Genomic DNA, 14,493 nt, shown 5'->3' with positions numbered 1-14,493 from the left:
ATTGGAAATATATCCGAAGATTTAGGTGCTTATCTAAACCTAGTCTACATAGATTTGAGTTACAACAATTTTTCTAGTGAATTATCATAAATTTGGGAAAGGTTTCCAAGTTTGACACTCCCAAACTTAGCGAGGAACAACATCACCAGTAGCATTCCACCGGGGCTTGGAAATTCAATATAACTACATCGACTGGTTCAAATCGTTTAGTTGGGGAGATTCCAAAGGAATTTGGGAAGTTGACTTCTTTGGAGAAGTTTCTTTGATTTGATAACCAACTTTCATGTGGTAACCTCAAGAACTAGATCACTAACTAGGCTTTCATACCTTGATCTGTCCACAAATAGATTCAATGGGTCAATACCGAGTATTCCAGAGAATTATCTGAATTTGTTTCACTTGAACTTGAGCAACAACATGTTTAGCTAGAAAATTCCATTTCAAATGGGTAAGTTATTTCACCTCACCGAAATAGATTTGAGTTTAATTTTCTAATAAGAGAAATACCATCGAAGCTCACAAATTTGTAGAGCTTGGAGAAGTTGAACCTCACCCACAATAATCTCTTTGGTCTCATTCCAAAGGGTTTTGAAGATATGCATTGCTTGGCATTTGTTGATATATCATACAATCAGTTGCAAGGCCTTATTCCCATGAGCAGCGCCTTCATGAATGTATCAATAGAAGCATTACAGGGAAAAAAGGTCTGTGTGGAAATGTCAAAGGCCTGCAGCCTTGCAAAATTCCATCTACATTGCCCAAACAAACTCTAGCAAAGAGGACACTTGTTCTTACAATCGTTCTCCCTCTTTGCGGAGCGCTTTTAATTCTAGGCGCATTCACCGGACTTCTTATTATTTTCGATCCAAGAAAGAGAAAGTCACAAGTTGAAGAGGGTGACACCTAACCCCCGAATGAAGATCTGTTATCGATATCAATATATGATGGAAGAGCAATGTACAATGACATTGTGAAAGCTACCAAGGATTTGGATGCCACATATTGCATTGGAAAGGAAGGATATGGAACTATCTATAAGGCGAAGCTACCATCACCTAATATAGTAGCGCTGAACGAACTTAATCCATTATCCAAGAAGGTTGACAGTAAAGATTTCTTAAATGAGGTGAGGGCATTGATAGAAATTAGGCATCAACAGATAGTGAAGCTTTTCGGGTTTTCTTCACATGCTCAACACTCTTTTCTAGTTTATGAGTACCTCGAAAGGGATAACTTGGCTACAATTTTCAACAGAGATGAAGAAGCTAAAGAATTGGATTGGTCTAAACGGGTCAATATTATTACAAGTATTGCAAGCGCTTTGTCATACATGCATCATGATTGCACACCGCCAATTGTTCACCGAGACATTTCTAACAACAATGTTTTGATTGATGAGGAGTACGAGTCTCGTATTTCAGACATTGGTACCGCCAAGCTTTTAAAGCTAGATTCCTCAAACTAGAGTGCACTTGCAGGCACATATGGATATGTTGCACCAAGTAAACATAGTTTTATGCTCTCGTAAATTGATGTAGAATCTAAAATGTAAGAAAACAAGTGCTTAATCATGTGCATGTGTGTGAGCGTTTTTTTTTTCCAGAGCTTGCTTACTTAATGAATGTAATTGAAAAGTGTGATGTTTATAGCTTTGGTGTGTTGGCATTTGAGACGATCAAAGGAAAGCATCCAGGAGACTTCATCACCTGTCTGTTGACCTCAACTATTGAGAACATAGAGCTAAAGGATGTGTTAGACCAATGCCTTTCACCTCTCTCTCTTGAAGTTAAAGAGGTAGTGATGTGTAGTGTAAAATTGGCAATTGCGTGTTTGCATTTCAATCCACAATCTAGGCCAACTATGCACATTGTTTCTCAATTGTTATCCACCCAAAAAAATTCCATAGAGCCTCACCTATGTGCACAAAATTGATCCCTTTCTATTCTGCATATTTTTCCATGCACTAATTTTGTGCACTTAGCAAAACTCAAGCCTCAAAATAGTGCAAAGCTATTTTGTTCAGTAAGGACATGTTAGATATTAGATAAAACCCAATCCTCTCTATTACCTATTGAAATATACTTTTCATGTAGGGATTTTTATTGCAAGAATAAATATTGAAGAGTGAAAATCAATAAAAAGAGAGATCTACGCTTGGGGTTTTTGTGTGCTATGTGTGTATGGTAGTAGCCAAACCACACACATATGGTGTGGCTTCTCTCTTTATTGTCATCTTATTTATTTTATTTTGTGTTGCTTTTATTTTTATTTTTCTCGAATATATACCTACCTTGTAGAACCAAAATTGTAGGCTTCTTTGATATTGATTTGAAAGAGCAATGTTGCGGGGATGCTATTTTGCATTGAATAATTATGTATGAATTACCAAAATGGTTCAAATTTGATGTTGGTGGTTGTGGACTCGCCTCTTTTCATGCCCCGCCTTTCAGAAAGGTTTGAAAAGAAAGGTCTCACAGTTCGGACTCCCACGGTTCTGAATTTAGTCTCACAAGTGAAATGTGAAACTGATAAACACCAAAGAGTCCAAATCCGGCAAATCGTTTTGGAAAACTGATTTTAAATCAAATAATGCCATAATTGGACTGCTTTGCTAGATACAGAGTCGTTACCTAAATGTTTTTATTTTGGAAAAATTTAAGAAACCCTGACTTGTGCCAAAGGCCACGTGTTCGTCATCACCAAAGTTGCCTCGGCTCAGGAACTTCGATACGAGGAGGGAAGGTCATGAATTGAGCACCCCCGCTCGCCCGATCAATGATTGACCTCTACTAATCATGATATGAGTTTTTATAAACATTATGCGTTCTTATTCCGGTTATTAAACTAGCTTTACTATGTGACGAGCACAAGCAAGTATAAACTAGTTTGCCCAATTTGGAACAATTCAACTCATGTTTTGTTTTTGAAAAATGTTTGAATTTGTCACCTCAAGTGGGCTTAAAGATGCGACTTTGCCACTAAACATAGTGGGCTTAAAACAAGATTTGCTACTAAACAAAGTGGGCTTAAAACACACGTTTGTTGAATTATTCCAATTCAAACAACAAGCCTTCATCCACAGGCATTCAAGGAGTTTAGCATTTAAGCACATAGCCTCATGGCAAACATGCTAAACATGGCAATATAGCAATTACACTCATGCAAGTATGCTAAAGCGTAAAAACTCACCAAGTACTCAAGCCAAAATCGAAACTAGTTAGAAAGATGCCTGATCCTAACTATACAAGGTGTCTACTGCAACATATGCAATATGTAATTTAATAGGCTCAGCTACTAATATGGCATATGGATCGATTTGAACAACATGCGGTTAAACACGTATTCAAAGAATTATTGAAATTGCAATGTAGTTTGAATGATGTGCCGAACTTCGGTGCATGCCAGACAAGATGAATGGATGCAAGCATGCGATATGCTAATTGAAATATGATCCCTAATCTAACCATCGAAAGCGATTAAATAAAAGGGAGAAAGACGTGGGGTTGGAAGACATACACACACGCAGGCACACTTATTACAACATTACGCCCTCGCGAAGGAGGGTTCGAATGAATAAGCTAACCAACTAGCTACGCTAATTAAGCTAACTTATTACAACACTTGAAATGAATTAACTAACTATTCTAAGCTAATTAAATATTACAAATCAAATTAATTAGCTAAACACTTAACTAACTAATTACAAAGTAATTAGGCTAATTAATTACAACATGAAGTAACTAACTAATTACTCTACTCAAATAGTTATAACATGTATTTCATCTATTGCTAATTAATCTAATTAGCTAATGTCGAGAAGTGAGGGAGGCCCATGCATGCTCGGATTCCACCCGAAAAAAGCCACCACTTTTCCACTGAATGCCTTTATTTGCACATTTGAACATTGACAATGCCGCCAACTTCCAGAACACCTCTACTCCACCTTATCAACACACTGTGCAAATTTCATTGATGGCCGGCCGGCTACCAATGGTGGCCGTCGGCACTGCTGGTGGCCGGTCGGCTACTGTTGTCCTGAACTTCTTCTTGCTGCAACAGAGAGAAAACAGAGGCAAAGTAGTGTATTCTCAAGGATTGCTTGTACTGTTACCCTCATTATCATCAAATAAGCTCAAAGGAGTGTAACTCTTGGCCCTTAAACCATCAACCAAGCAATTTCCATGCATGATGGCTAAGGAACCGAGTTTGTACAAGTTCAATAAACACAAAACAAGACTCAAAAAGACCATCACCCTATCATGCATGATCAAGGGCAATGGAGACCAAGGAAAATGACACATTTCATCACTTTTGAGTATGAAATGTTCCATTTTCCTTGTGTTCGAATTAACGTCCGATTCGAACAAATGCAATGCAACATGAAAGATGCTTATCTTGCCTTTTTTTTACTTGTCAATTTTATTTACTCATTTTGATTACCAAGCCATTCTTTAATCAAATTGTCCATTGGTGATTGTCCTCTAATGGAAAGATGGCTCAAACCACAAGTTACTTTGGGCATAAAAGGGGCATTAAACTGTTGGTAATGAACCCCCTAAGGGGTTAAATCATTAGGTGTAGCACCTCCATTTCACATTTAGGCAAACAAGGGGTTTAAAACCACTTTCAAAGCAAATAAAAGAGTGAAGAATTGAGGGAGATTGCAGAGATTAAAGTGCTAAAATTAAGTGCAAAACAACACTAAAACATGCTATCAACTCAAAACAATGATGATTAAAGCCCTAAAACACCAAGCTAGTAAAGGAAATTACACTACTACCATGCCATACAAGGCTCAAATGAATTAACCAGCCAAAAACAGAGGCAAAACAATCCTAAATATAGTCTAAAACATGCTGGACTTAAGTCACAAAAAGCTAAAATAATAAGCTAATAAATGAGGCTAACTAGGCATGCTAACAAGACATAGGGAGGGGAGGCTAACCCCTCCAATCTTGGACTTCAAAATAAGGTTTTTGCCACTGAAAAACCTCTGAAATTTAGTGGTTAAAAGGCCTAAAAAAGTTGGTTTGAAAGTGATGAAAAATGGTACAAAAGCTTAACAAACAAAGGAGGAAGAAGGGTGGACCACCCCCCAACCCAAAATGACCTCAAACCAACACTCTTAAACCATAAAAATAGAGTTTTTGACAGTTCAAAATCAGCCCAAAAACAATTGAAATTGATGGCAAAACAAAGATACAAAACAAGCTTAAACAAGGAAAGTGCTATACCTTTGAAGCAAAGTACAAATTAGGCACAAATTCAAGCTCAAACCTCCTTCTAGACCTTAAACAAGACTCCAAGGGACCTCAGCTCAAAGATGGTCAAGTTTGATTAAGGGTTGGTATGCAAAAGTATAGAGTAACAAGGCAACTAAGCACAAAATATCGAGAGAGAGAGAGAGAGAGAGAGAGATATTTTTTTGGTCTAAAATTGCTAACCCTCCAAAATGGGGGAGGAACCCCCCTATATATAGAAAAACAAGTCTTGAGCTTAGGAACATCCTACCATACATGTGTATGGAGATGCAGCTCAGTGTGCAACGGCTGGCACAACTGTCAATAAATATATGGAAAAAGTGATTGATGGCCGTTGGCCACCTGTGGACGTGCCCTCGGGCTTTATGCCACCACAGTTCGGACTCCCTTTTGTGTCACGGTTCTTAATCTGAACCAAAGAGTCCAAATCTGGCAAATCGTTTTGGAAAACAGATTTTTAGAAAGAAGTGCCAAACATGGACTGCTTTGCCAGATACAGAGTCGACACCTAAATATTTTATTTTGGGTGAATTTAGGAAACCCTGACTCGTTTTCCTAAGGCCACGTGTCCGTCATTACCAAAGTTGCCTCGGCTCGGGAACTTGGGTACGATTGGGGAAGGTCAGCTATGAGCACCCCCTCTCGCCCGATCTGAAGATCGACCTCTACTAATCATGATATCTTGTTTTGAAAACGTTATGTGTTCTTATTCCGGTTTAATTAGCTAGAATTACTACGTGATGCACACAGCAAAACAAGTATAGACTAGATCGCCTAATTTAGAACAAAGCATCGCATATCCGTTTGTTTGAAAAATGTTTTGAAATTTGCTACTCGCGAGTAGACTAAGACACGGATTTTGATGAGTTGTTCCTACTCAAGCAATTCAACCTTCACCCACAGGCATTCATGCAGTTATATCACATAAGCATATAGCCACATGGTAAACATGTTATCATGTTAACATTCACACTCATGCGAGATGCTAAAGCATAAATACTTACATCGTACTTCGTGCCAAAACAGTGAATTAGTTAGTAATCATATGCATGATCCTAATTCATGTTAAGGTGGCTAATGTATCTCATACAAAATGTCACGAGAATAGGCTCGGCTAATCTATGAATGGCATGTGAGATGCGACAGATAACATATATTCAAGTTTGATTTGAAATATTATGCAGTTAGTATGATGCGCTGAGCCCGATGCATGCAATACTGATGAATGATGCACGCATGAATAGCATAAGGATGCTAAGTAAAATATGTCCTAGTACTAACCATCAAAGCAGGTAAGTAAAAGGGAGAAAGAAGTGGGGGTTAGAAGACATGCACACACGCACCCACACTTATTACAAATTTGCCCTCGCTCGGAGGGACCGAAAGAATAATACAGATTTAACTAACCTACAAGCTAATTAAATATTACAGACCAATTAAACTAGTTAAGCAAATTAACTAATCTAATAAAACAGTAAACAGCCTCGGGAAGAGGGTCCAATGCAATGCATGCTCGGCTCCACTCGGAAGTCCACTGCCATGCCCAGATTGCCTCTGTCCACACTGTTTTCCTTCTCTGATCATTGCAAAATTCCCAAGGTGCACTCTATGAACCCTGTGGGATACCACCGGCCAAGGGAAATGGTCACCGGCCAAAGTAAATGATCACCGGCCACTGGTTAAGCTATCGGCCACCAATTGTTGGTCGGTCGGCACTAAAGATGGTCGGCCGGCCAAATCATCATGTAGAAGCCTGTTTGGACAGCAACAGAGGGCAAAACAAGGCATGGCAATGCATTCCAAGCAAATGTGTGCACCAACACATCCTTTATCATGTTTATGACTCAAAGGGACATGGTTCACGGTTCTCGGGCCACCAATTGCGCATTTCGATGCGTGATGGCCCAAGAAACCAAGTTATGCACTTTGATTTCAAATGAAATGCACATAAACAAGCAAGGAGCTCAACCTCTATCATACTCAATTCAAGAGGCTAAGCATGCATGTCAATGCAATGCAACCTAGACATATGAGCTAGTATGCAACATGAACAATGCGAACAAGCATTCAAGGCATTTGACAACCATGCTAACCAATAAGTATGCCCGATACAATGGGGATGGTCAAGCATGCAAGGAAGCATGTGACTTCATTCAATCATGCAACAACACATGGGGTAAATATGTAGCAACATGTTAAACAACCTAAACATGCAATAACACACAAGTATGCAATAACACACATGGTAAGCATTCGCTAACACATAAAGGGTGGACTTAAACCAATTTGGGCAGCCCTCAACTAGGCCCAAAACAGTGGCCAACGCTAAGGAAATGGGGGCCAAATGCACATACAAGCATGCATGCAAACATGGTCCATCACTTAGGCATCAAAGAGCAACTTCTAAGTACACTTAAAAGAGGCTAAACATGGGCATATGGCAAGCAATATAAGCTCTGAAAATCACATGAGGATGGTGCCACACCAACCTAAACCAAGCAATCGAAGCATGCTAACAAGCCCAAAGCTCGAGGCCAACCAAAGGGCTCAAACCATGGCCATGCCAACCAAGCCTCAAAGGGCCAAGGGGACTCCAAACAGCCCCAATACAGGTCTAAACAAGACCAAAGACACACCTAGATGGCGTCTAAATGGTTTAAACATGCAAGCATACAAAAGAGGCCAAACATGGAGCATAAGATGACAACCTTATAAAGCATTAAAGGGACATCAAATGCAAGCATACAAGCATGTCATGAGGACTGAAATGACATGACAAGTGGTTCCAAACCACTGAAATGATGCAAGGATGGCATGCTAGAGGGGTCAATGCTTAAGGCATACAAGAGAGGTTATATGGTAGCTATACGAAGCAAAGCATGGACAACCCAAATGACCAAAAACAAACCTTTAGCATGCTAAAACAAGCATAAAAGCTTCACAAAGCTAAGCCAAAAATATGCTAGAAACAAGGCTCAAAGCACAAGGCATGTTAAGGCAATTCATGGCATTACAAGACATGTATGCTAAGCAAGCATGGTGCACCTAAACCAACTCACAACAATGCTATATTATGGCATAATAAGCATAAAAAACAGTTAAGGCATGGCCAACATGCACTTAGACAAGGTGCTCACTAATGAGGCTTAAATGGCCATTATTGAAGACAACAAGGAGAGGGGGTGGCCCTCTCCTTCTTAGGACCTTAAGGCACCATCCTCACCACTGAAATCCCTCAAGATTTCAGTGATGAGGAGGCCCAAATGAAGTGGTCTCGGAGCTCACCAAAATAGCACAAAAATATGGCCAAACAAGGCCTAAGAGGGGTCAAACACCCCCAAACGACAAAGCAACCTTAAAAAACTATGTTAAGCACTCAAAATCAAGACTTTTATTAGTTATATACAAAGTCTAAAAACAGTTGCAAGATAGTCAAAAAAGCTATGCAAAAATGAGAAATAAAGGGCAAGAACACTCACCCTTGAAGAATACTTCCAAGATCACAAGACCAGACCTCTTCTTGGATCAAAACCAGCTCAAAAAGTCCAAGATCAACCCTCTAATGCCTCAGCAACTAAGGAAAGGTGTAATGGTAGGTGTTTGTGTGCAATAATAAGGACAAACACACACTTAACTCACAAGGGAGGGAGGTATAGAGATAGAATAGACACACACTTCTAACCCTAAAAACCAGACCTTTGGAGATTTTTTTTTCTAACCCTAATGGAGGGAGAAGAGGCTCCCTCTTATAGACAATCCCTCTTGTAAAGCTTTCCAAACAAGCTAGTCAAGAGGGAGATCCCTCTATACACGTGTATGGAGGGGAGCAAAGTGTATGCCAGCTAGCACAACTGGCATAAAAATATCTGCAAAAGCAGATGAACAGTGGTCGGCCAGCTAAAAATGCAATTTGACCAACATAGATGGCCGATCGACCATCTAGAGTGTCGGTCGGCCAAACATTTGGCCGATGGCAACAAAACACAGCCGGTGGCCTCAAGCCATGGCCGATGGAGTGTGGAGATGGCCAACAAGCCATTCCCTGCCCTCCAAAGCAAAAACACAAGTGTTTGGTGCAAACCCAAACACAAAACAGTCGAATCGAGAGATCCTGAGGCAAAGCGCATAGCCGAGACCTCCGGGAACTCAAGACGAACACAAACAAGGATGATCACAGAGTGTTCAAACGGTGATGTCCAAGTCTTGAGGACGGTAAAAAATGGGGTGTTTACAGTTGCCCCTCTTTTACAGAACTCGAAAGTCATAAGAATGACGGGAGTGAGTGTCAAAGCCCAGAGACGACCCATTTTTGACAAGGCCGAAGACTTAGACAAAGCATGCAAAACAATAAAGATATGCGCCCGAAGGCAGGGGCAAAATGCAATTGATAATGGAAGAAGCCGAGCATAACTTATGATCATGCAAAGAAAGCCATAACGAAGCATAACATGCGACAGTTTTAAGCTAGCAAACACAAAACTACCCTACAATGCAGAGAGAGTGTAAGAGAATCATGTAATTCTCGCTACGTTTCACGCGGAGAATATAATACCCGTGCGGTTCGTCTGGTCGTGCCAGCTTCAAATGAACCGTACATACAATATCGTGCCTGAAAAAGAAAGAAAACTCAACAGGTACAATATTGTTAGCAACATGCATAACATGCAAAATGAATGCAAAATGATATGCGATATATACAAAACTATGTATAATAATGCAAATGAAAATGCAATGCAATTGAATCATGATCAAATCATGAGCGGTTCAAAACCACACAAATGTCAAAAGGATGATGGAGATGCAAAATCCGTCTACCATAGAAAATGTGCTGCAACCCTCAAACCAACATACCAGCGTGGAATAGGCGCGTACACATGCAGAACTATGAGTGATGTAGACGGACACAAGAACAAGTAATTTGGTGGAATGACATAAGTGGGGAAATGACCCGCTGAGGAAAGACCAATGATCCTAATGCTGGATGCAAAAATTACACTACAATGTAATATATACAATGAATATGACATGCAGCCGAACCAAATCTTGCCTAGGAAAGGCATGGACACATACAAGCCGCGTCTAACACAAATATGGTGCCGTTACCCTCAAACCAACATACCAGCGTGGAATAGGTGCGTACACATAATATCATAACTATGCTTTGACGTGAAAGATATGGGCAGCTACCAGACCAAGCTCAACATGGAAAGGCGCAAGCCGTAAATGGAGGGGGTGATGCAGTGAATGCATGCAAGCTACAATGCAATATATACAATATGCAATGGATATTTACAATGCAATCTGCTGGGGAGAAATGCAATGGATGCAAATGTAGTATTCACAGCGGATAAAGCACGCGACCAAACCTTGTTTTGCCTAGAAAAGGCATGCACACATATAGACCAACGTTTAACACAGAAACGGTGCCGCAACCCTCAAACCAACATACCAGCGTGGAATAGGCACGTACACAAAAGTCTCAGATCTGTGTTTCAACACGAAAAATACGGGCACATACCAGACCAAGCTCAACCTGGAAAGGCGCAAGCCGTAGGTGGGGGTGATGCAGTGAATACATGTAAGCTACAATGCAATATTTACAATATGCAATGGATGGAATATATACAGTGGATGCATGACATATGCAGTCTATACAATGGAATGCATGACATATGCATTATATACAATGATGCATGACATATGCACTATTTACAATGGAATGCATGACACATGCAATATATACAATGATGCATGACATATGCATATATACAATAAAATGCATGTTTTTGTTTTGTTGTTTTTTGAAATTTTTTGAAATGCATGACAAATGCATGAAAGGGAAAATGCATGACGATGCATGTTTTATTTTTTTTTTTTTTTGAAAATTTTTGAAATGCATGACAAATGCATGAAAGGGAAAATGCATGACGATGCATTTTTTTTTGTTTTTGTTTTTGGAATGCAAATGATGCATGTGTTTTTTTTTTTTCTTTTTGAAATGCAAATGCATGATGATGCATGATGATGCATGTGAACTTGAATGCGTGACAACGCGTGTCGCTCGAAATACATGATGATCCATGATTTCAAAATACGCGACAATGCGCGGCTTTTGGGATGCATGATAATGCATGAACTTGAAATGCGCGACAACGCGCGGCTTTTGAGATGCATGAAAATGCATGAACTTGAAATGCGCGACAACGCACGGCTTTAGATGCATGATAATGCAAATGAGGTACGCTTGACGACGCGACCCAAAGAATGTGCATACTAATGCAAGTATGGCGTGTACAATAATGCGAGTAAGGGATGCATGACAATGCAACCGAGCGGATTTAAGGTCTCGCCAGACCGAGTGGGTTTAAGGTCTCGCCAGACCGTGCATATTGAAGGTCTTACCAGACCGTCGAAGGTGCATGACAACACATTGTTGGCCGGTCGGCCAAATTTTTGGCCGGTGAACCTTTTTGGTAGCCGATGGATAGCCGGTGACCTCCTACAATGGCCAGTGAACCTCCTACACCCTTTTTTGTGTCAGATGTGTGGTTCGGGGACTTCATAGCTCAAGACAGTATAAGAAAGTGCATTTTCAAAGCTCAACCGGTCTCCGTTTTGACCTCGGACCGTGTCTTCTGTGCGTGGCACTCGAATACGGGTGCGATGTATCCTTTTTGTATCCTTCTGTCTCTTACGAGATTCAAAAGTTTCCCTACATGTGTTGCTTTACAACGCTTTGATGTGAACGCGCGTTGGGACATATGTCGTTTCATTCGCATCGTTATGCACATATCTCGCATTATCATGCACGTCAACATGCCTGAATCGGGGCAGTTTGGTCTTTTGGCCTCGGGTCTTTTAAAATAGGGCTTCGAACCCTATTTTTGCACTTGCCTCTTGTGCAAAAATCCTTCCCCTCTCTCTCTAGAGCATTTTTCTCCCTTCCATTCACCGTTTTTCTCGGTTTTAGGGCCCGTTTCGACATTCGATTCGCGTATACCATTGCGTTTCGAACGTTTTGAACCGAACGAAACTTCGTTTCGGTGTCTTTTTTGTGATTTCCACCACTCGGGGCTTGTTTCGCTTGAGTTTTTCTTGATTTCCGTGTCTTTTCCACACTTCGGCTTTTCCGGCCATTTTCCACCCTCCCGGGGTTGACTTTCCATTGACTTTCCGCATTCTCGCTCGGTTTCCACATTCCCGGCCATTTTCACATTCTCTTCGAGATGGCAGACGATATTCCAGGCGGTGGGACTCTTCCAGAGCATGAGATGGATCCAGAGGCTGAGCTCCTTCCCTTGAGCGTCCGCCCGTTCGATCCGGCGACCTACCGACCGGCGATTCATGTGCTTCCTCCTGACGGACTTCGCCAATTCAGGAGTTTTGATAGGACGGTGCCTTCAGAGCTTCTCCTGCGCGAGCCGGAGTCGCATCTATCATACGGCGCTTCCGAGGTATATTCTTCCCCATTTCATTTTCCGCAATGTAGAACATTTAACTGCCATAGTTGATCCTGTTCTTTAACTGCTTAACTCGGATACACCGATACACTGTATGCTGTAGTTGACTGTGAACACATTTGCACTTGATATCTGTTTGAATTGGAACACGAGCACACATACTGTATTTGCCCTGAACCACTGACACATCATACACTGTAGTTCACTGCGAGCACACTGGTACCCGATATCTGTCTGAACTTGAAAAATGCACACACGTTGTGTCTGTACTGAACCACTCAAACACACTGACACATCACATGTCGTAATTCTCTGTAAGCATATCGGCACCCGATGTTTGTTTGAATTTGAGAACGTGCACACACGCTGTATTGTCACCAATTCTGAATGCTTTTTAAAACTGTACGTTTTACATTGCTTCTCAACTGTTTTGCTTTCGAATATAGGGGGATTCCCATGCTTTTCGGGGGTATGGGAATGTTGCTGCCAAAGATTGGTATATGGAGCTACCAGATGCGGTCCGCCACATCGTAGACCAGGCCGGCTTCGGTGTCTTCTGCAGAGGACTTTCCTGGCTTACTGCGAGCAGGCCTCTTCTCGCCGCTCTGGTGGAGAGGTGGTAAGACACCACCGACTCATTCCACCTCTCTGTCGTGGGAGACATGACGATGACTCCCTATGACTTCTCGATGCTCACCGGCATCGGGGTAGGGGGTGATCCGATGCCCTTCGACACCGACATGGATGAGTGGGACGCTGCCCAGATACACTTGCTTGGCACTCAGCCGCCACTCGCGCGGGCAGGGTATATCAGATATTTGTGGTTCGAGGACCACTTCCAGGTCCAGGAGCCTACCACTCAGGAGGAGGTGGAGCGGTATTCACGCGGCTTCCTCATGTTTCTGCTGGGGACGACTATTTTCGCCGACCAGGCGAACACCGTGCCCCTCTGCTTGCTGAGCGCTCTGGTGGACGTGACCAGGATCCTGCGCTATGACTGGGGTAGAGCAGCCTTGGCCACCTTATACGGATACATGAGCTTAGTTTCCCGTGGCAACGGACAGTTGCTCGGAGGCTACTGGCGAGCTTGGGAGGTACATCTCTTTCTTTGTTTTACATTTCTGCCTTTTCATTATCTGTACTCTGTATGCTGCACACACTGCGGTCTGCTTCACGTTGGTCATATACTATACACACGGCATACATATATTCTACTTTACACTGACTATACACTGCACACACTGTACACTCTACACAATACACTGTACGATACACGACTCTGTGATTTCTGCTTTACTCTACATTCTGCTTTATCCGATAAGCATACTGATACTTACTCTGCAGTTGTGGGTCTACGCCTACTTTCTGAGGCTCGCGCCAGTGCTTGACGAGGAGACCCCTCTTGTCGTTCCATTCTCCCGACGCTTCGACGTGAGATGCGTGTGGAGACCGCGGGAGACGTTCATCTTCTTCCGCCGTTACTTTGACACCATCACCCCCGCGGAGGTATGTTCAACTTTACAGTTTATTTAAACTTCACTTTACACTGTATTTTCAATAACAGTAGATAACAAACTACATGCCATTTACAGATCACCTGGCAGCCTTGGGCTCCATTGCCAGCTGCGATACGGGAGCGATTTGCCGGTGCGGAGGAGACTGCTCGTTTTAGGATTTTGCTGGAGGGGCCGGTCTGTCGGGCCTGGTATCTGGGTGAGCGTTTCTTACGCCAGACCCTGGGTTTACCGGAGTAGATAGTCCCGGTTCATCCT

General features: G+C 41.9%; 1 pseudogene; it reads left to right on the top strand.

Annotated features, from left to right (window-relative positions):
* The first annotated feature begins 955 nt into the window (after window positions 1-955).
* Window positions 956-13,344, top strand: LOC114273191 (MDIS1-interacting receptor like kinase 2 pseudogene; annotated as a pseudogene).
* Window positions 13,345-14,493: the final 1,149 nt, after the last annotated feature.

This window comes from Camellia sinensis, chromosome 11 (assembly GCF_055761805.1).
Source record: "Camellia sinensis isolate YWXY chromosome 11, ASM5576180v1, whole genome shotgun sequence".
Classification (NCBI taxonomy): domain Eukaryota; kingdom Viridiplantae; phylum Streptophyta; class Magnoliopsida; order Ericales; family Theaceae; genus Camellia; species Camellia sinensis.
Note: the sequence above shows the minus strand (reverse complement) of the source record. Positions and strands in the feature narration are given on the sequence as shown.